The 22520-nt window shown below is 41.2% G+C and overlaps 1 protein-coding gene across 7 annotated transcripts in view; it reads left to right on the plus strand.

The window, feature by feature from the left end:
* Positions 1–22520, plus strand: part of TSPAN4 (tetraspanin 4) — a 672180-nt gene that overhangs the window by 260120 nt on the left and 389540 nt on the right. For 6 of the 7 annotated variants that reach the window (XM_048486901.1, XM_048486903.1, XM_048486905.1 and 3 more), the window contains one exon: positions 13517–13588. The exons of the other annotated variant lie outside the window; for it this stretch is intronic. The gene's annotated coding sequence lies outside the window, so the exon portion shown is untranslated. The remainder of the gene's footprint in view (positions 1–13516; positions 13589–22520) is intronic. 7 annotated transcript variants of the gene reach the window in all.

Consider the following 22520-nt stretch of genomic DNA (forward strand, 5'->3'; position numbering starts at 1 on the left):
AACAACCTGAAAATTTTACTTAATGTTGAGATTTTCTGTTTCTCATGCAACTGAAAATATCAGCTTTTAACCGAGAGGGTTTAACACCCTGCATGCAGGTGGTAGAAGAGGGAATACTCTGAATAACATGCTTGAGATTAATCTCCTAAATTCTGGAGAAATTATTCCCGCTCTGGTTTGCATCCTCCTCCAATCCGCGGCGGGGGGGGGGGGGGGGGCATTTCTGAACCTGTAGGCACCTTTGGTTTTCTGACATGAAGTGGTGAGCACAGCCATAAAATGGCTGCCACATTTTCTTACAAATACACTCCTTACCCGAAGTCACTTGTGGAGATTCTTGCATAGTGGTGACAGCTGCTTCCAAAGCAACATTTTTAAAAATCTGCTCAGCCAATCAGAAGCCTTCCTGGCCAACACATCATCTGGCCTGACCTTTCTAAAAACACTTGGCAGGCACCAGAAAAGGGGTTGGTGGGTGCCATGGTGCCCACATTCATTATGTTGGGGACCCCTACTGTAACCCCTTATTTGGTTGTGGTTTCTTCTCTGCCTTTGCATGGTGAGTCAGGCTTATGGCGGCTTCTTATGAAATTCCCAAAAATTAAAATATATATGCATAATATTTAAAATCCCTATTGATAAAATTAAATGGCACCTTGAGCAACAAAGGGGACCAATCAGAGGGGAAAGAATTTAATAGGAAGGAAACTAAGAACAGTAATATAATAATGATAAGGGAAATATTAAAAGAGAGGAAGAGAGGCCATCTGGATGAAAACTGTCACTGTCCTCAGTCATAGGCCTAGTAAAACATCTCAGTCTTGCAGGCCCTGTGGAATTGTATCAGGTCCTGCAGGCCTGGGTTTCACTTGAAAGAGAGTTTTAACAAGCTGGGGCCAGAGCCATAAAGGTTCTGGCCCTGATTGAGAACAGCAGATGATTTTGGGGCCAGGGACCATCAGTAAGTCACCCGAGTGAACTACTCTTTAAGGGGTGTATTGGGAGAGGTATTCCTGAAGATATGAGGGCCCAAGACTGTTTGGGGCTTTGAAGGTCAGCACCAGAACCTTGATCCTGAGCCAGTACTCCATCTGGAGCCAGTGCAGGATCCACACTGCCATATTCTGGACTAGGTGGAGTTTCCAAAGCAGTCTCAAGGGTAGTCCTGCACAGAGCGAGTTACAGTAGTCCAACCTGGAGGCGACCGTCACATAGATTACAGTGGCTAGGTCAGGGTGAGATTGGTGTGGGGGACAGTTGCCAGTTTTGGCAAAAGTGTAGAAATGCTGCTCTGACTATGTTCATGACTTGTGTCTCCGCTGATAATTGACTGTATTGACATGAGACTAGTCTCTTCATCCTCATTCTTACAGTTGCTCAGTGTAAACTCTTGGAGGCATCCTAGGCCTTTTTTGCTTACAAATTTGATTAGACATGACTATGCAAAAATAGGAGACATTTCACTTAGCAAATTTTCGCTACTATGCAACTCATAAACAACGTCATTGTTTAAACTGTACCCTGCATATCTGCCTTGTTTGTGTATAGCCTTGGTGCAGTGGTTTTGTAGCCTTGAAGCTTCTCAAATTGTTGTTATTTCATTTTTATATTCTTCTCCCTTTGGGAAGCTCCAAGTTGCTTACATGGAGCTATTTAGGTACTGAACAGGCTGAAACCTGCTTAGCTTTAACAAACCAGCAGAATCAAATGTTTTTCAGTCAACTACTCTATTCTTCAAGGCCTTCAGTAGAACTCTTTCCTAGTCCTTCTATCCAAGAGAGAAGAAAAGAGAAGAAAGTGGCAGGGATTGAACTTGGAATTTTCTGCAGACCAAGTGTTTGTTCTGCTCTGGTGGCCTTTCAATACTACTTTGAACTGAGTCAAATTATTGTTCCATCTGGTTCAATATTGTATCCTGTGTCAGGCAGCTATTCATTCTATAAAGACCCAGCAGAGCTATCTGGAGTTATTTTAAGTGGAGAAACAAACTGCTTTCATGAGTCATGGCTCACTCTTTCAAGTACGCAGAGGTAGATCAAACTGGGAATTCTGCTCAAGGGAAGATTGCAAGGGAGGGGAGTCTGTGACAAAATAAAACAAAAGCCCAGTGGCACATTAAAACCAACTTTTATTTCTGCATGAGCTTTCATGACTCATGGTTCACTTCTTCAAGTATGCAGAGGGAGATCAAACTGGGGATTCTACTCAAAGGGAAGATTACAAGGGAGGGGAGGAGGTAAGGCAGAGAAATTAGGCGAGAATGATCCTCTGAAGATGCCAGCCACAGATGCAGGTGAAACGTCAGGAGAGAATGCTGCTAGAACACGGCCATACAGCCCGGAAACCACACAGCACCCCAGTGATTCCGGCTGTGAAAGCCTTCGACAATACATAGGCGAGAATTCCATCACAAATCTTTCAAGTATAAGGGAAGTGTGAAAGATAGGCATCATGAACCTTCCAAGTTTGAATTCAGAGAATTTATCCATTCTGCATACCCTGTTTCCCCGAATATAAGACATCCCCTGAAAATAAGACATAGTAGAGGTTTTGCTGAAGTGCGAAATATAAGGCATCCCCCGAAAGTAAGACATAGCAAAGTTTTTGTTTGGAAGCATCCCCGACGAACAGAACACAGAAAAATAAGACATCCCCTGAAAATAAGACATAGCGCATCTTTGGGAGCAAAAATTAATATAAGACACTGTCTTATTTTCAGGGAAACACGGTAAAAGTGCAAGACAACCACAGAGAAACTGACCAGAAGGCTTCTAGAAACTTCGGTGTTCTTGGGGTGCTCCCCGCTCCCATCTGACGCCAAGAGTCAGCTTTTCCCATCCAAATAATCACATGACTGAGCTGGGGTGGCACTCCTCCTTTAGTTCTCTCTTTGCTACCATAGAAAGAAGGCTGAGCAATTCTGTTACCTCAGAGTTTTCTTTTGCTTTGGTTTTCATCTTAGTTGACATGGCATCATTCAAAAATGTTCCAAGTGTGGAATGAAGATGACTCAGAATGATGAGCATAATGAATGTCTTTTCTGCCTTGGTACTCTGAGACATGCCCATCTTGCCACCTTTTTATTCCAAAGGCCAGACGTGAAGGAGCTTCAAGGCTTAAGCCTGCATTGTGGGAAAAGTCTCTCACTTTAGTGGATATGCCCACAGAGAAATCTTCAGAGAGGGCTCATATGCCTTCTGTCTCTTCAGTCCCAACAGTTCTGTCTTCTTCAACTTCTGAGTCTGCTTTGGTTACCAAAGGGGCAACTTCAGGAGCCCCCTGTTTAAAAGGCCAAAAAGAAGGTTAAGAATGCTTCATAATCCAAACTGTTGGCTCCTTGATGTTGAGGCTTATTGCCAATGCATCCTCAGTCTGATTCTCCAGTTCATCAACCAGATGTCTCCTCTCAAGGATGATTATCGCTGTCTATTTGAACCTAATGCTCTCTGTTTGAGGTTGACCATCACCTCAACATCATCCTCAGTCATCGGCTGAGCAATCTCGCTACACAGTCAATGTCAGAAGAGCACTCCTTTTTAAAAACAACAACAACAACACAACAACCCTAAAGTTGTACACATTTAATGGTTTGCTTTAAGGCACCCAAGAAAGGTAAAGCTGCTTCCTTGTAGACCGTTTCTTGATGGATAGTTTCTGTGATTAAACTAGCATCTAGCAATACAAACGTGAACTGTCAATTGGAAGTTAAGGCTCATTCTACCAGGACCCAACCCTCTTCAGCTGCCAGTGTTGATCTCCAGACCATCTGTAAGACAGCAACCTGGTTCGCTCCATCCTCATTCTTCTACTGTTACTCCATCGATGTGGATTCCAGGAGAGATGCAGCTGTTGGGAGAGTAATTTTAAATCACTGTTTTCTTGAGAAGCCCACATACATTTCTTGGTAAGTGAGCTTGCAACTCTCCAATGTGGGACTTTGCTGAAGACACAATGGTGAAAAAAAGTTGCACTTGTCTGTAACTGTTGTAATTTGAGTGTATTCTGTTCAGGCATACAGTCTTCCCTCGTTTCCCATTGCGGGCTGCCATTTGCCTCATTACTGTTCTTCCACAGTGGCAAAGGGAGAACTGAGGGAGGAGTTCTCTCCCTGTTACATGACCATTTGGGAGGGGAAATAGCCCACTTTTGGTTTCGGATGGGGTGGGTGAGCACTCCAAGTGCTCTGAAGCTTCTGGAAGCCTTCAGTTCAGTTCTTTATAGGTAGTCTATGCCTGTACCGCCCCATGTATGTGTGCATAGAAGACACTTGATGAACGGCAGTTACAGGTAAGTACTTCAACCCCTCCCTTCTGACCATTCACAGAGAAATTACACTTGAGCAGCTGATGATGGAATTCACACTGAAATGTTCTGCCTTAACTCTCCCCCTAACTTTCTCCTTGAGTAGAATTCCCTGTTTGATCTCTCTCCACATATCTGAAGAATAGAGCAGTAACTACCAAAGGTGATACTGAAATAAATGGTGCTGGACTTTGGTTTTATTTTACAGTTTTGTAACATTTGACAGAATCACATTTCAATGAGCAATCTGCTTGTTACTCAATTTGACAAAAGATCTTACATATCCCAGCTAGTGCCCAGGGTTGGTAAAAAAAGTAATCAGTAAAGTTACGATGTGTGGAAGGACTGTGGTTTCCTCTCTTCCCAGTTGCTAAAGAAGTGGAAGCTCCTTTCCAGTTTTAATTTAAAACCATTTAAAGCCAGTGTTTGCTGTTCAAGGATATATGATTTAATAGGAAAAGGAATGGTTTGTTTTCTTTATTTTTGTAGTAGGTTATGCATAGCCCATTTTTCTGTCTTAAAGCAGGGAGGAAGAATCCTGATGAACAGTCCTGAACCAGGAAGAGAGGCAAATATATTACTTCTAGGCAGACACATCAGTTCCAGTGTAGAAACAAGCTATTTTATGCCTGCAGCATGCGGAACAGAAGTAGAAAAAGTGGTAGGCAGGAGCTTCCCCAGGCTCCTCATAAATTTCCAAGTGGTGTCTTACCTTTTTTTTTTTTACATTCTGTAAAATGCAACTCTGGGACCATTAGATGTTGTGCTGGTGAAAGTGATAGGAAATGAAAGGTGACATTTCTTGGCCCCAGAAGTTTAATGATTTGTCAGTCAATTAACTGGAGGTCAGATGCATCCTCAGGTTGTTGGTGTTACACTCCAGCAGGCTGCATTGTCAATTTCTTTAGGCTTGAATCTTCCAAGATAGAACACATTTTGTGTGAAGCACAGGTTTTAAAGTATGAACGCCCAAGTCTGATCTGTATAGGATGATACCTTAGTACATTGTTTTTTTAAAAAAAAGATTAATATAATAATGGTGTCTCTTAAATACTCTGACAGGTTGCTCAGTGTCTCAAGGGAGAAAATGAATTAAAAGATTAAAAAAAGCTATCTTAGTATTTCAATATTGAATCTAACCAGTGGCTGCCCAGCTAGTGAGCCATACAAAGTGCTTATTTTGCTAATTGTAATAGTCTCTCAGCTACTTTGCACTGATTGTTGTGTCGCATTTCCTGCCCATCCTTCTCTCCCAGTGCTGCAGTCTGCATTCAACATTTTGGTTGCTATAGCTCGGTGCCCAAAGAGATTGATCAGCATTGGAGATGGAGTGCTCCTGGATTCTTCCTGTTGTCCCAGAGCCCTTAAAGCTACTGGTAGGAGCTTCAGCCTTTGAATTGTGAACTTGAACTGTGACTTCATTAGATCTACAGAGCAAGAGCTTAGGAACGATTTAAAAAGGGGTCTATACCAAGCTGATCCTCCATATATACTGAGACCTTCCAGATGTTTGACGATCTTCCTGTTTGCAGAGTTCCAGGGAGGCAGCAAAAGTGTGCCTTAGTTCATGATGCTCACTTGAACTCATAAACAAATGAAGCTGCCTCAGATAGATCAGATCCTTGGTTTATGCAGGTCACTATTATCAGTTTATTTATTTATTTATTTTATTCGACTTTTATACCGCCCTATCCCCGAAGGGCTCTGGGCGGTGCACAACATATAAAATACAATATAAAATAAGTAACCATTTAAGGCAGTGATAAAAAATTATCAGTTCCTATTCCAATTATAAAAACTCAGCAAGTTAAAATGGCATCCAGCATTCCAGTAATAAAAAATCCCTCCCCCCTCAGAGAGGGAGGCATGGCGAGTCTTGTTGGATGGCAGGTGGCCCAGTTGTCAAGGGCCGAAGGAAGAGGGCACTATTAGCGGCTGGTTCCTCCAAAGGCCCAGCGGAACAGCTCTGTCTTACAGGCCCTGCGTGAACTCCCCCCTGTTGTCCCACAGGGCCCGGCAGCTGGAGGAAGAGCATTCCACCAGGCCGGGGCCAGGGCCGTAAAGGTCCTGGCCCGTGTGGAGGCCAGCCACATCACTGAAGGGCCAGGGACCACCAGTAAATTGGCCTCCGCCGATCGGAGAGGCCGTGTAGGGACATATGGGGTGATATGTTCTGACTAGCTGTGGCTCTTTGGATCTTAGATGGAGGTCTTTCACATCACCTGCTACCTAGCATTTTAGCTGGAGGGGGTGAGGCTTGAACCTAGTATGCCTATGTATTAAGCAGATATTCACTGAGCCACAGCCACTTAGCAGGTATTTGTATTTCACCTCTTACAAGATCACTAAGCTAAACTTAACAATACAGAAAGTTTACCTGTGACATCCCTCCCAGGATGTCAGCAGAGCAAATGCAAGTCCTAACTGCCACATGCTTCACTTAGAGGAATCCAGCTCCTAGCATTTGAATGTTGGGCTCATTCTGCACATGCAGAATAATGCACTTTCAAACTGCTTTCAGTGCTCTTTGAAGCTGTGCGGAATGGCAAAATCCACTTGTAAACAGTTGTGAAAGTGGTTTGAAAACGCATTATTTTGCGTGTGCGGAAGGGGCCTTGCTAACTGCAAGTTATCAACCTATTAACCCTTCCTGCCTTAGCTGGCAGGAAGCCTCTTACCCAGTCCAGAATTACCAGAAGTTGCCCCCATGTGAGAAGGCAAACCCTCATCTTTCAGTCATCCAAGGGTATATTTTCCACACATCTCAGTACTCAGATAATGTTTTGCAATAGCTATCCATCTTGCCCATCCCGTCCACGTAGATAGAAGAAATAATGATCTCTTGGTGGAAACCATCTCTATTCTCACTGACCTCTTGATGCATTTTATGGCCCTCTTCCCTGGGAATGCAAGCCATTGTCAGTGTCTCAGGAACTCCCTGGTGAGCTTCAAAGCGCCTTACATCTTCTAATCATGACATCCTCTATCATACCAAGTAAGACAAACAGGCTGCCTCCCAGCATAGAGTTTTGGTACTTTCACCTGCTGGTTGCCATGTCAAGTGAGCCCCTCTCACCAAACTTTCCAGACCCTAGCCTTGAAAACAAAGCCAGTGCTCCTGCTGTCTGGGTTTAAGATGAATGGGCACAAGCTGTAACTCTCCTAGCACAGCCCTTCCCTGGTATTCAAGACCAGCCTTAGCCATCTGGTGGTAGCAGCTGCTACCAGCTAGCCTGCTGTGTTCACCAACTGGTTGTTCTGGGGTGCTATGAATTATGCTTCTTAGCATAAAGTGTTGTATATGCATTCATGTTGAAAGCAGTGAAATGGGAACAGGGATGCCATCGTCTATATTCAGTTTAAACCATTTGCACAAGCATGGCTGTTTTCTCCCATTGATTCCTTCTGATCTTATTATGAAACTCAGTAATGTTCTTTGTTTGCCTCAATGCATACGCATAAGGCAGAACCATTTTTAAAATGAGCTTGGTTGTGGAATGTATTGTAAAAGCAAATCCTTCCGTGGAGAAACTTGGCTGCCCCTGCCTTTCCTCCTCACAGCCTGTTTGATGAACAGTTCTCTCTTCCCGCTGCTGCAGCAGGCTCGTGCACTGCATTATTTACTCATGCAACTCATCGTGACCAGATACAATGAAAGCCACAAACTTACATAGCTTTAAAAGGATTTTAAAACAGAAGATGGCGAATACCATCATGTTCTGCTATTGAAGCTCCTGGGTTACTAGTAAAAACAGAAAGTTGTACTACATGGATCTTGACAATTCTCATGGATTTCATGACACAAAGTAGTGCACCTGTCTAGAAATGAAGCTTAAAAGTGGAAGTGATCCATGAAGCACATTAGCTATAACAACAGCTTGGAATGGGGGAAGAAAGAGAAGGACTGGGAAGAAACTATAAACCGATTGTGGAAAAGCCATTAGCCTCTTCAATCCACTTCCTGGCCTTCAATCTGTCTCTTCTCTATGGATTTCCCTTTACAAAAGTCCCAGTTGACACTTCCTATCATGTCACGTTTATCCGCTTTTAACCAAACTGTTCTTAACTACAATCTCTGCTAATGTGCTTGGTACTGAAATAAGGATTACCATGGTATTATTAAAGGTTATTTCTGGATTTTCCCAACATGTATTTTTCTTTATTGCAGTGGTTTAACACCACTAGACCCTTGGCTGTATTGAGATTTCTGTCCATTATTACAAGAAAAAAATTCTGTGAGATATTTGGAGCTTGTTTGGCCTCAGGATTCCATCAAATTAATTAAATGTAATTAGCACTTCATTTTTAAACAGAAGCCCATCTGACCTATTCTCCAAAGGAGAAAACTTTTCAGCTTTGTGTAGATCTTTTGTAATTGGGTGTTTTCATAGTTTTATAATGAGGTTTTGTAAAATTCTTCATGAACATGATCAATTTACAATCCTGGATACCTCTACTAAGGTGTATGTGAGCAACAAATGCTGTGACTTATATAATGGCTTCTGTTATGCTTTGGAAATTATTGTCAAGAAAGTGTGCAGGTTAGTTCTTTGGAGTTTGGATTCAACTTTGCATGATTGCTAGGTAGACTTTTTTAAAAAAACTGACAAGGTTCTTATCAAGGTTTTTAAAGTAATGGGGTAGTTCTTACTTTACATATGTTTTATATCATAAAAGAACACCACATATTAAAGCCTGTTGACTGAAGCAATAAGCCCCCAGATCTGCATCAGATCTGAGGATGGTCTGTGATAAGTTCACACTGTCTGTGAAAAGCAGAAGCTACCCTCATCCCACCCAGTGTAATTCATGCATTTTAATCACTGGGCTTGGACTTTATAGCTTGTATTATGTGGTAAGAAAGGGTACACACTCAACTCAATTATCAGCAATGTGTTCCACACAGTTTCAAGAAAATGTGAAGCATATGTGCTTTTTCCACTTGAAGTCCATTAAATAAATATTTTGAAACTTTCTGGTTCTTGTTAGCAAAATAATTTTGTAGGCCAGCAACCCTTGAAAACAGGAGCCAGACTCACTATTTATTTGTTCTTGAGATTCCAGGCCAGTAAATGCTTTCTTTCAGTATGTTTCATGAGTAGAAATACTCTATGAACCCAACATCTGCTATGGACTAGGATTAAGGGAGCCAAAGGGAAACAATGCATTTAATTGGCATTTGTTGCAGGTTCAAAAATATTTTGGAACTTTTATTTTCATCCTTCTCTTGAAAAGCTGTAGTATTTTCTTGATGTAGCAGAGTTTGTGACCTTTGCTTCCCTTCTGAACCCGGAAGTACTTCAGGTATCCAACTGCATTTTTATTTTGGTACGCTCCAGCAGTGCTGCTTTAAAAGCCTCTTGCACCAAAGTCTTAGTGAAGCATTGCTGCCAGTTTGAAGATATCTGTAGACCTGAAGCTTTACAGGAGCAGCAATTTGTGTCACTTATATTGGTAATGTCAACATAACCTCCTTTACACCATTTACACGAGGTTTGCTTCTGTTCTCCTGAGTCTCCCATCACACTTCCGTCCTGTGGACTGAATCTAGTGTCTCCTGTCTCTGCTAGTATATTTGAATTAAATAGCTAGATAGGTGGTGGCTGATTCAGATTTAAAATGCTGGGTTTTCATGTGTTAGATGTCTCAGCAGCCATGTTAACAAGTTTTTGAATGCTGGGTTGTTGTACAAATGCATTCTCTGGTGTTATTTATGGAAATACCCTGAGGCATAGGAGACTTGACTGTACAAGAGCATTGAATTCAAAGGTTTTCAAGACACAAGTGGCCTTTTAGATTTCAGAAAGAAACACTGACATGGGAATGAACAGAGGCTTTGACAGAAATGTAGGTATCCTCATTGGTCCACTTATGGTAATGTGGATACATAGCTATTTCCAGCAGATATTCTCCCCCTCCCTCCCTCCCTCCCTTCTTAAAGTGTTAGAATAATTAGCATCTATATCATGTAGCTTTTCCTCTTGCTCAGAAGAGCAGAACAATAGGTTTACAGGGTCAAGAAGCCAACAAAGTAGTTCTGTTGTGGTATCAAAGAAATATAAATCTGGTGAATTATAGACTATAGGCCATGAAATCAGATGGTTTTTTTAAAAAATTGAATAAATGTCTGTCCCAGCCTCAACCCACCCCTGGCATCTGCAGATCAGATGAAATCCTGATTCCTGGGACATTTGATGAACAATTCAGAAGGGATTAATGCGTTGTTGTTTTGTGGAAGTGCTTGTGTTGTACTTCTTTTATATATCATGTTAAGATTTATTATTTTAAGATTGTGGAATGATGAACTCTGATGCTTAATCCCCACCCCCAACCCCACATAACAGAGGAAATACATTTATGAAATGTTTGATGAGGGTTGGTGAGCACTGCCCTTTCTTTACTCCTGGGGTTCTGCTTCTATAAATTTAAAAACTCTTATGAAACACTGCCCTCCTCCATCTCTTTTTAAAATATTACTGTTATTTAATCTCTCTGTTCTTCATCTGTGACTATTCTTAGCTGTTGTATCTTGATCTAATATTTTCATACAGTCCTAGGATCAACGTGGTTTAGTATCTTTTCTAAAGGTAGAAAAGAGTATCTCTGCAATCCTTCTTTGTTCTCTGGAAACAATACTTTTGAATAAAGCATACAGTCTTCATGTAAGAGACAATGCTTCAAGCTCTTCAGTTAGGATTGCTAACCTCCAGGTGGTGTCTAGAGATCTCTCGCTATTACAACTTATCTCTAGGCAACCGAGTTCACTTCCTTAGGAGAAAATGGCTGTTTGGAAGGTAGATTTTATGGCATAATACCCTCCCTCCCTCCAAATCTCTAGGTGTTTCCTAACCTGGAACTGGCAATTTTATCTTCAGTTGACTCGCTACTTGAAGTTGCCCCCTATATTGCTTTTAAACTGAATTCTGGGAAATCTGGTGTAAACCGAATGTTTTTCTGATTCACTTTATCCTAAAAGAGTTAAACTGCTTTTGTGGAGCTTCAGACAGGTTATTAGCGTTTAAGTATCTAGTCATTGAGGATTAGCCTGAATTGAATAGTCCATTACTTGATTACGTCAGTGATCCTGTGTGTGTTGTGCTAGTTCCAGCACACAATGTGCTAGAATCCCAGCATTCCTCTAACTGAGCCTGGAAATCCTATGGGTCCTTGCAGGGACACCAAAGGTGTTTGCTAGTCCTTAGTAAGTTTGTGTACTGGTTTGCTCAAAGAAGATTGGAAGATGGTGCTGACCATCTAGTCATGCTTATCGCATGGGATGGGGCTAATATTTCAGACCTTATCAACTTAAGGCCTTTTTGCCTCATTCTAAAACTTTATTGGGGTATTAATGTCTACCAAAAAGACATAAATAGCTCTAGTGTGTGTTCAAAATTTGGCTTTTCCTACCTTTTGTTCAGGCTTTCATTGCAAAAATAAGGACTGTGTATATTATATGTATATAATATAATCTTTGTTTGCATGCGTTGCAAAATCTAGTACCCTAAAAAGGAAAGAAAATAATGCCTTCTACCAGTAACTTTTATTATATGTTAGTTTTCATTTCATTTCTTCCAGGACCACATTTTTTTTATTATGAATACATGACTCTGCCTTACATATAATTGGACCAATGGTTCTTGTTGAATAAAGTATTTTCTTTTGTCTATCCTGAATCTACAGTCCTTCAACTTCAAGTTCTAGTATATTGGGAGAAGGAGAAAAAGTTCTTTCTCTCCAGTCTTTTTACCTTGTGCATATTTTTATGTTCTCCCTTAGTTGTCTCTTTTCTAAATTGAACAGACTCTGACTCATCAACCTTTTCTCAGAGGAAAGGTGCTCCAATCTGTTTACCATTGGTTGCAATTTTCTGTACTTTTTCTAGCTCTGAAGTATCCCTTTTGAGATATGGTGACCAGAACACTATTCCAATGAAACCACACCACAGGTCTACACAGGGGCGTTATAAGATTGGCTATTTTCTAATACCCAGCAGTTCTTTTTTTAGTGCTCACAGCATGCTGGGTTGACATTTCCATTGAGCTATCCACTGCAACCCTAAAGTCTTTCTCTTTTTCAGTCCCATCAAATTCAGATCTCATTAGTGTATACTTGAAGTTGGGATTTTTTTGCTCCAATTTGCATCACCTTACACTTACCAACAGTGAACTTCACTTGCCACATTATTGCCCACTCACCCAGTTTATGGAGATTTTTCTGGAGCTCATCTCAGTCAGCCATGGTTTTCTGTAGTCTGAGTAATTTTGTGTCATCTGCAAGCTTGGCCAATATCCTGCTCATCCCCATGTCATTTATGAACAAATTAAACAGCACTGACCCCAATACCGATCCTTGTGGATTATTCCCTCCATTATGAGATCTGTCCATTTATTTCTATTCTCTGTTTTTTAACCAGTCATAAATCCATAACAGGACCTGTCGCCTTGTTCCACGATTACTAAGCTTACTTAAGAATCTTTGTGAGGTATCATTAAAAGGCTTCTGAAAGTGCAAGTGTGTAATGTCTACCTAGTCACCAGTATCTACAAAGCTACAACTCCAAATGGTTGGTGAGACAAAATTTTCATTTGCAGAAGCCAGACTTTATTCTTCTTTGTGCCTAATAATTCTGGCTTTGATTACAGTTTCTACTAATTGATTATGGTTTCTACCAATTTGCCAAGGACAGATGTTAGGCTAACTGGTCTGTAATTCTTTGTTCCCCTCTGAACCCTCTTTTAAAGATCAGTGTAACATTTGCTGCTCTCCAGTTACCTGGTGAAGTGGCTGGTGAGAATTTTATTCAGCAAAGGAGAAGAGTTTGGCAGTGACTCTTCTTCCCAAAGCCTTAGCAGGAGGCACCAGTGCAGCCCTAATTGACTTCATTTTGAAGGTGATAGACTTCAAATGGAAAGTAGCAAATAATGCTGCTCAAATCTTTTTCTTCCTATACTATTCCTACTCTGTCTAGTAGGTTTGGCTTCTGGCCCTGTGTTGACCCCTGATATATTGCAGGTTGTTTACTCTCCTTTCTGCCTTCAGACCTAACTTTTCATAGCTACCTGTGCACAAAGTGCAAAATGAAGCAATGCTGATCTGACTCCTTTCTCAGTACCTGTCTATTGGCAGGTGGTGGGTATTTGTTTGCAACTTTGTTGCTGGGTCCTACATCCAATTTTTGGATATAATTATAGTTGGATTGGTCTTTCTGTTTCAGATTGTTTGAGTCTGGCTGGCTTGCAGAGCTCTTGCTATAGAGAGTGTCTTCTTTGGCAAAACTACAAATCAGGTCTGTATTTTATTTTTTACTTTTTTGAAGCAAACATACAAAAATAATGTATTTCCTTGTATTCTGGAATAATCATTATAAAGTCTCTTAGGCCGTTTCCGCACGGCGTCGTTGGGGGTTGGGTCGGCGCATCCCACGCCGACCCAACCCCCCTGGGACCGTTCGCATGAACGGTCCCAGAAACAGCCGGGACGACGGCACCGCAGAGTGCCGTCGCCCGGCCGACCTGGCGTGTCTCTGGCCACCCGGCACGTCGCCGAGGCCTGGAGACATGCCCCCCTGGCCCTGCGCGACTGCTCCAGCGTCGCAGGGCAGGGGGGCGTGTCCCCAGGCCTCGCCGACGCACCGGAGACAAGGTAAGTGCAGGGTGGGAGGGGGGAGGGCGCCTTGGAGCTGCTGCCGTTCGCACGGCAGCGGCTCCAAGCCGCTGTTTTCCGAAAACCTCGCTCCCTGAGCGAGGTTGGAAAACGGTGGCTTTGCGCCGGTCGGGCAGCTCGAGGCGGTGCGACTGGGAAGCAGCTGCGCCCCCTGTGCGAACGGCTCCCTCGGGACGGCGTTTTTGCCGTCCCCAGGGCGCCATTAACCGCCCGTGCAGTAAGGGCCTTAGAGAGGGGAAACTGGAATTTGTCAGCATTATTCTATAGTTTCTGGATAATCATGGAAAGCAAGCTGAATGTGCTGATTTGTGTGTGGTCCTGCTGAAACTTGTGTGCTGATTGTGTGTGGTCCTTCTGGAAATGTGTTGCTCACAACCAATCCTCAAAGCCATTGCAAAAAATGGGCATTTAGGTTATAGATTGGATCTAGAGGGAAACTATTTAAAAGAGCTTCCTAGTGATCAATGGGAGAGGAAGATTTAAAACCAAAATAGTCAAGGAAGAGGGCCCTCAAGAAATGGATGGGAGAGGGTGAAATTGATTTAACTAACAGTTTGTTCTTGAAAAAGGCAATCCTTTCTAGTGGCATGTATCACTTTGGAGCATGTAACTGTATTGTGCTATTCTTTTACGCATATCTGCAAAATCACTGGCAGACTGAATGGCAGAAATGCTTAAATGCTTGTGCATCTCATGAGACTTCTCAGTATTGTAAAGATCTTGATTTCTTTTTATTACCGTATGAATTAAAGTCATCTCACCGGCTCTTGGAGTCTGGAATTGCTCAATTTTACAGCTTTTGCTTCTTTGTGCTTGCATTGTCTTAATTTTATGCAACAATTTTACTTTTTAACTTGCCACTTAATAGCGGTTGGGGGTACCAACAATTTTTAATCACATGTATTGCCTTTCTGGTGCATATTGTGAGATGCCACAAAAACAAGAGTCCAAAGCCAAGTTGTTGTTCAGTACTGTGTATTATGTGAGAGAATACCCCGAATCCAACGTGTTCCCCCAACTTGAGCTTAAATATCATGTCTTTCCGAGGGGCCTGGAAAAGGCAGCTTTCCTGTATATCTGCTCCTTTCCCCTCCCACAATAGAACCTGGAACCCTGACCCATGTTTGTAGGCCTCACATTTTCAGAGCTTCACATTGATGTCTCTGGGTCCCATATCTTGGAATTTTAAGTGTCACACATTGGGTGTATGTGTTCAATGAGTCTTAAGCAGATGTTAACCCATATGGGTGAAGTAAATTCTTTTTGACTCAAATTTGGACTGGAATACTACTCAGAATGGATATACAAACATCTGCTGGTTTGGCTTACCAGTTGTTTGCCAGTTGTGAACATAGAGCTAACTGTTAGTCCAATATTCATTAACAGTTTGACCCTCTTCGTTGAGTCACTTTTCATATATTCAAAAAGTGCAGTACAATGCAATTGGAAGTGTTTCATATGTGTGCATTCTCACACAGCCTTGTGGAAATCCTGCCTCCTCCTGTTCCTAACCCACTTTTACTGTGATAACCATTAGTATAAATGAACAGTGAGAAAAATAGCCAGCAATTATAGGTGCTAATTTTTCTTTCTTGAGCCCTTCGGGGATAGGCGGCCTATAAGTTTAATAAAATAAATAAATAAATTTAAAAGCCCTAGTTGTTGGTGTTTAAGTCTGGCTTATCAACATTGTTTGCACATACACATGTTTACATAGTCTTATGGGAGGCATAGCACCCTGCACCCCATGACACCTAATGACCTGACAGGCTATTTGGACAGACTAAGTAGAATCCTTCTCACTGTTGTGCAGATGCTAAACTGCCTGCAAGGCAAGGAAGTGAAACACCACTACCACAGCAACAGTACCGACTGCAAACTTGTTTGATAGCCATTTGTGGGAGCTGATGGATAGGCAAGAAGGTCCGTCATATTGCTGGCAGGTGATTGTGGCTCTCAAACAAGGTGCAAACAAGATGACCATTGAACGTGTTCATCAAAAAGTTTGCAGCATTGCTACTTTGCAACCATGCCTTCTCACTACTTCCTCTGTTATTCCTCTGTTAGATCTTGCTGTTCTCAGTCTGCTATTCCTCTGTTAGATCTTGCTGTTCTCAGTCTCCTATTCCTCTGTTAGATCTTGCTGTTCTGTCTCAAGGTCTTGTGCCAGCCCCTTCAGGAGTCACTTGGCACTGATTCAGCCACTGCTTTATTTCTGCCATGTATCCTCCCTGTCACTTTCCTGAATGGTTGTGTCCGCTTGTTCTGCAGCACTGCAACCTTATATAAATTGTGCTTCTCAACTTGCTGCTAACACAGCAAATCCTTTAGTTGCCTTGGTAGTACATGAGCCCTTAGAGATCATCCGCTGCAGTCTAAGTGATTTTCTTGTACGTACCTTATCAGGGTGACATGCGGATGAATTAGTCCATGTTTGTAAAGAACACAGGAAAGGTCTCTGCAAGCGCTAAGCATCATCGTTATGTAACATTCAATTAAATCTGCCTGTATTGTACAAAGCCCACTTCGTGTGAAGTGTGATGTATTTCAAATTAATACATTTCAGAAGTATTGTATTACATTCAATATGTTGTAAAGCACTGTGTGCCAGGGACTGGAAGATCTTCAGTGTTTTCCCCCCGGTACCTTAAATTGCTGTTAATTGCCATATTTGCAATTTAAATTCTTATGTATTAGAAAACTAGAAGTATACTAAGCAGTACAGGAGCACAGTGCCAATTTCCGGGCTACGTATGTAACATAGCTCTACCATTTAAATAGTTTAGGTTCCTTTGAAACTTCAACCCCCAATTTATGGCTCACTAAAAAAAAGAGGTACATCAGTTACGGATCATAGGGAAATGATCAGCTTTATTTTTGAAAGTCACAACCTCATTAAAATGTCCTTGCGGTTTTTTTTAAAAAAGAAATTAATAGTTGCAAAAGACAAGTGTTTTTGCCCTGCTTCTCTGCTCTTCTCATTTTATTCTGCCTCTCTTTCCACCTGCTAGAGCTCAGACTTCAGTGGAGTAGACAAGAAGGTCAGGTGGGTGAAGATACCAAGAGAGGAGCGGTGCTGGAGAAATGTAATTCATCCCCCATTTTCAGATGGGGAACTCTTAAAGAGAGATGATGTTCACTTTGCAGTCAGTTTGCTGCTCTTGTGCTCATGAAATAAACATGCATTAATTGCATGATACACAGCTTCCTACCCACATAGAAAATCAGCCTCACATGAAGCAGCCTTCACTTTCTGCTTTCTGAAAGCCTCCTCTCCAGTTTAGTTGCTATTTACAAACATTCATCTTCTGAACTATTTTGAGAAAATGTTTCCCATTTAAGTGACCTTTCTACTTGTTACTGATTGACTGTCATCCCTGTTGAGGTATACCAGAAAAGCTGCTGATCTATTTTTCTGCTGTCACAATTTCTTTGCTATGAGCAGGCATCCCCTCTCCCTTGGAAATCAAAGTTTGAAACTTCATATTGATGGCTGGGCATTTCTAGCAGCCAAGCCAGAACTAATGACAGAAGATTTATGTGTAGGTCTCATACTTGTTTATTCATTTAAGCTTAATTTTAGCCTCAGGAGGAGGAGAAGTCTAGATCAAGACCACTGTCCACAGGTTTTCCAACCTCTGATTCCATTTCCTGAGTAGTTGTTTGAACTTTGGGGCAAATTATACAAATATTCCCATTATTTATTTGATAAATTTGTTTGCCTACCAAACAGTAGGATTCTCTAAGTGGCTTCCATTGATCCTAAAAGTATGTAAAGTAAACAGCAAACTCAATAACATCCATCAGTGAACAGACTGTAGCAACAATAGCAAAATCAACCAGAAAGTGGTAGAGGATGCACATAGCACCTAAAGGGATTATGAACAAACAGAGACATGGATTAATAAGATTTTCATCAGACACTCAAAAACAGTGGAATAGGCAGTAGAAAAATGGAGAGGAGGGAGGAGCTTCACTAATAAGGTGCCACAACACAGTGAATCCTGGCTTTGTTTTTGGATGACCCAGTGCCACAACTAGGTTGTTCTCAAGTAATTGCAGTGTATGAACAACCTAAACAATCTCCCTATAAACTCATGAGGTGCTTGGATTATGTTGAGCATTTCATCCCAATTTGTGTGTGTTTGTGTGTGTGTGTGTATTAGAGGGATGTATAAGCATGCAAAGTTGACTATGTGGCTTGGAAAGCCTCTGCTGCTTGTACATGTTTGGAGTCCTCTGCGATCAGTATTTCACCTTCAGAAAGTGAAGTTTCATTTGCCTTTGTAGCTAGAAGGAAAAGAAATTGCCGGGTGAGGGTTTCACTACTTATTGATTACTGCTGTCAAGTGAGGCTCTGGATGCCTTCATCCTTGTCATTCACTAGATATTTAGGGTACAGAATGTGAGCTGACACTGTCAATGGCAAGGAGAACAGGAGAGGGGGAAGGCATGCAGTGGATTTTGGATTGGTAGGGGAGCCAAAAATAGTTCACCCCCATGGTAATACTACTTTTATCATTAATATATAAAATTGAGGGATGAAACTCTAAGGTGAAGCAGGGTTTTTTAAAAAATGGGCAGAGGCACTTCTGCCATAAATGCCACTTGAGATGTTTTATAAGCCCCAGCTCTGCCACAGGTAAAGCTGGGAGGTTACTGGGTTTTTTTTAAAGAAAGGACCTCTGGTAATTTAGACTGGAACAACTCCAAACTGGGACAAACAGCAAGCCTTCCCCTAGTTGGGAAAACGGTGTGGGTGGGATATAGGAGCCTCAAGCCTAATCAAGATCCACAGCTCTTTAAAGGCAAATCCCTCAACTTCTATATGACTATATATAACTGAAATATTCTAGTTTAAGTCTAAAACTTTTGTGTGATTATGAAGAACATGAATCTTAACTTCTAAATTAAGCCTAAAGTGGGTCCTGAACCAAAAGATCCTTGTTTAACAATCTGTTCTCTGACATGAATTGGCCAAGTCACACATTTGCAGTCTCCCAGTTGCAACATAGGAATAGTAATGGCTCGCTTTACTTTGGGGTGATTGTAAGTGCTTTGAACAGTGAAAAATGAGCCATATAAAAGTTGTTACTGCAGGTTCTTGATCCTATGAAGGGGCCTGTAGTTCTTCACGTTTGTCATTTCAAATTTGTATTTGTCTAGAATGGCTGACTTGACCCTAAAGCAAGCATGTGGAGAAATTTGGGCATAGCTTCTGCCTATAGCATAAAATATATCTGGAATAGTTTATGTGCATTCAGTTAATTTCTGATAAGTATTTTAAAAGTAAGTAATTTAAAAGCTATACAAAATATTCCAGACAGCAAGAAATCTGCAAGATTTAATTTTGTTCCCCTGATTTGCTTATTTCTAGTTTCTGTTTTATTGCTGGATTTATCTGTTGCTGTACAAAGGCATTGTGTTATTGCCACCTAAGAGTGAAATATTAAGCGAGAAATACTGTTTGTCCCGTCACTTGAGTTGCTTCCATAAAATGTGAATCACTCTTACTGAGCAGGCAGATCAATAGTGCAGAAAAGCTTGATCTTGCTCATTGCTCTCTTACCTTGGACTGGGATAGATCCTTGCAAGGGCAGATGCAGGGTTGGCAGTTCTTAGTATGGAGGAGTGACTTATTTATAAGAAGAAATAGTATCAATTTCAAGGTCACACTCTGTGTCCTCCTACAACCAACGTTAAGCTACATTTTGGTAGGAAAGGGGATTTGTGTCAAACATGTAACTGAACGGGAACACTTCTTCCTCTGTCTGTCCCCACCTTCTCCCTCCCTTTCTTTTCACCCCTCTGGAGAATTTTAGACCGTACACTTCTTTGGGCAAAGAAGCTTCTTCTTGTACTTCATGAAGCACTGTTGCACACTGATAGGTCTATATAAAATAATAATAAATATCTGTAAACAGCATTTCAAAGAACAAAAGTCTTTCTTTTATTAAAGCATCCCCATTCCTTCTTCTGACTGTTCTAATGTTGAAGCTGGCTTATGGTATTTAAATACCATTATAGAACAAGTATACAAGAAAGTAGTTTAAAGTCTGAAAACTGCCTCTGCAAGCAAACCCACTAAAAGATACATAGCCAAAAAGAACAATTGAGGAGAGAGTATATCAAAGGCTTGAAAAAGTAGCACTTTCACTTAACACCTACACTTGCTTCATGTTAAGCTGCAGTTGTCATACTTATTTTTTTTTAAAAAAACAGACGGTTCATGATGTTCCATGGTTGTTGTTTTTTACCGTTGTAAGGTTCCCTAATAGAATAATTGTGACATATTGCAGTGTCAAAATGCAAAAGATGACATCAGATCAATTGGGGCCTGTTAAGTTGGTACATGTAGCTGCAGCTGTATATCAGGTAAGTTGTGGAGGTGGCTGCCTAGCTTGTCAAGATGAGATAAGATTGATTACTTTTAATATTCCAGCCTGATTCCTAAAAACTTGTAGTGCATTACATGATATAATTAGTCAACGGAGGTATGGTGGGAATTGGGTAAGTTTGGTCTTTACCCCAGCCCTTGCCTGATAGACTGACCTCAGATAACTTTTAAATAAATTTATTTCAGATGAGACATTAGGAAAACAAACAAAAAGTACTATGGACTTTCTTGATTAGGAGAATAAGGAGGTTAAGAAAAGACGTAGAAACATTTGTTGGGCTGATTCAATTATAATATTTTAGTTCATAGGTGCAAAGAACAGTTATCAGCCAAGCTTTTAAAACTCTTGTGGTGAATATTTCTCCTTCCCATAATCTTAGAAATCCCACGGTATAAGTGTGAGCTACTTCTAGAAATTTCAGGGTTTTTTTTTCCCCACCTGAAACTAGGTTCTGAAACAGGTATAGTCTGCTCTTTAAAGTACCCGCTTAGCCTACTTTCCCTGAAAATAAGGCTCTGACACATAAAGTCTCATGAGAAAGGATCCTCCTAATCTTACCCTGTGTAGGCTCTCACCTTATTTCCTAAGACTTTCACTATATTAACCTGCTTTCTTGTAAAATCAAACTCTGGGAAAGAATCTTACTCTCTAGAGGCTCAAATCCTGTCTCCTTGAACTGCCAATATTTTAGCCAGTTAATCGTAATCAGTTAATTGCCGCCCTGAGCCCAGTCAGGAAGGGCGGGGTATAAATATGATTATAAAAGAAAGAAATAAAAGCCAGGCTCTGAGACATATGAAGTCTTCTGAGAAAGGATTCCTTCAGTCTCACTCTCTGGAGGTACAAACCATATCTGACTCATCTGAATGGTTTTACTGCTTTTCTTCTCATTCCCCACTTCCATCTGGCTTCTCCTGCATTCCGTGGATCCTGCTAACTGTTAGCTTCTCTGTACATCCATCAAATATGAATAAAGGAGACTGGAGATTGACAGAAATGGGTGGAGTGTTTGTCCGTCTGTTCACAGCTCGCCCCCCTTCAGGATTGATCCCACAGAATGGGTCTGAACCAGGAAGGAAAGGTATTCAAGTTCATCTTGCTCAGAGGAAGTGCACCATTTGGGGGACAAGAAGGAACAGAATTGAGGCCTGTACTGTATAAATGTTGAGATGATCCTTTTGTTCCAGTTGTCTTGTTTCTGAGAGAAGTTACAATGTAATTCAGTAACTAGTATAACTTAGCCAATATTCATTTTGCCTTTTATTCACTAGTTTTCTGTAATACTTGTTCTGTGTTCTGATATATATTCCAGGCTTTTGTGCTCTTAGTCTGCAATGGATGTTTTGTTAGTTTATAAAGATCTTTTTATTTTATAAAGAACTCAGATCATAGTTAACAGTCACCCATGCACCTGACTGTTCATCCACTCAGAGATGCTAAATACCTAGCTGAGCGAGAGGGATTAGTTAATCTTGGAGGAGGGACAGTAGTGATTGCATATGCATGTACCCATGGAAAACACACTTTCATTGAGTCAGACAACTGGAAGAGTTCATGAAAAGCATAATTTTCTGAATGATGGCAAGTAAATGGAGGGATTGTTGATCAGGGCTAGGGTTCCTTACAAGTAGGTTCCAGTTTTCTCACCATTTCCCATGCCTGGCAACTCAGAGGGAGAGGGCTTTGGAGTTTGGGGATTGAGCATGGTCCCATGACAATCTGGGTCAAGCTTTTGCCCAGAGGACTCCGCTAATGGTGAATTTAATGTCCAGTGATCCTCCCCATCCTTTGGAAGGTGGGTGTTTGAAACCTATGTCCAATACACCATCAAATGAACCTCCTACACAGGAGCTCTTATGCATACCCAGGCATAGTTGTGTGAGAGAAGTCATACCCATTGTGACATGAGTAAAGAGCACTTTAGATTCATGCTATATTTCTCTAACCTGATTCAGACTAGCATTTTTTACTGTTTTTCACCTACTTCTGGGATCCAATCTTTCAAGAAAGGAATTTTATATTGGAATCAAATGCTTGCCATTTTCCTGCCCATTTCTTCTTTTGCTCATTGCACCTTAAATAATTAGTTGAATTTTTGCAACGTTTTATACCCTCAAAGGACAAAGGAAATGGAAACCACTGATGCTGTGTTTTTCC

Source organism: Sphaerodactylus townsendi, linkage group LG02 (genome assembly GCF_021028975.2).
Source record: "Sphaerodactylus townsendi isolate TG3544 linkage group LG02, MPM_Stown_v2.3, whole genome shotgun sequence".
NCBI lineage: Eukaryota > Metazoa > Chordata > Lepidosauria > Squamata > Sphaerodactylidae > Sphaerodactylus > Sphaerodactylus townsendi.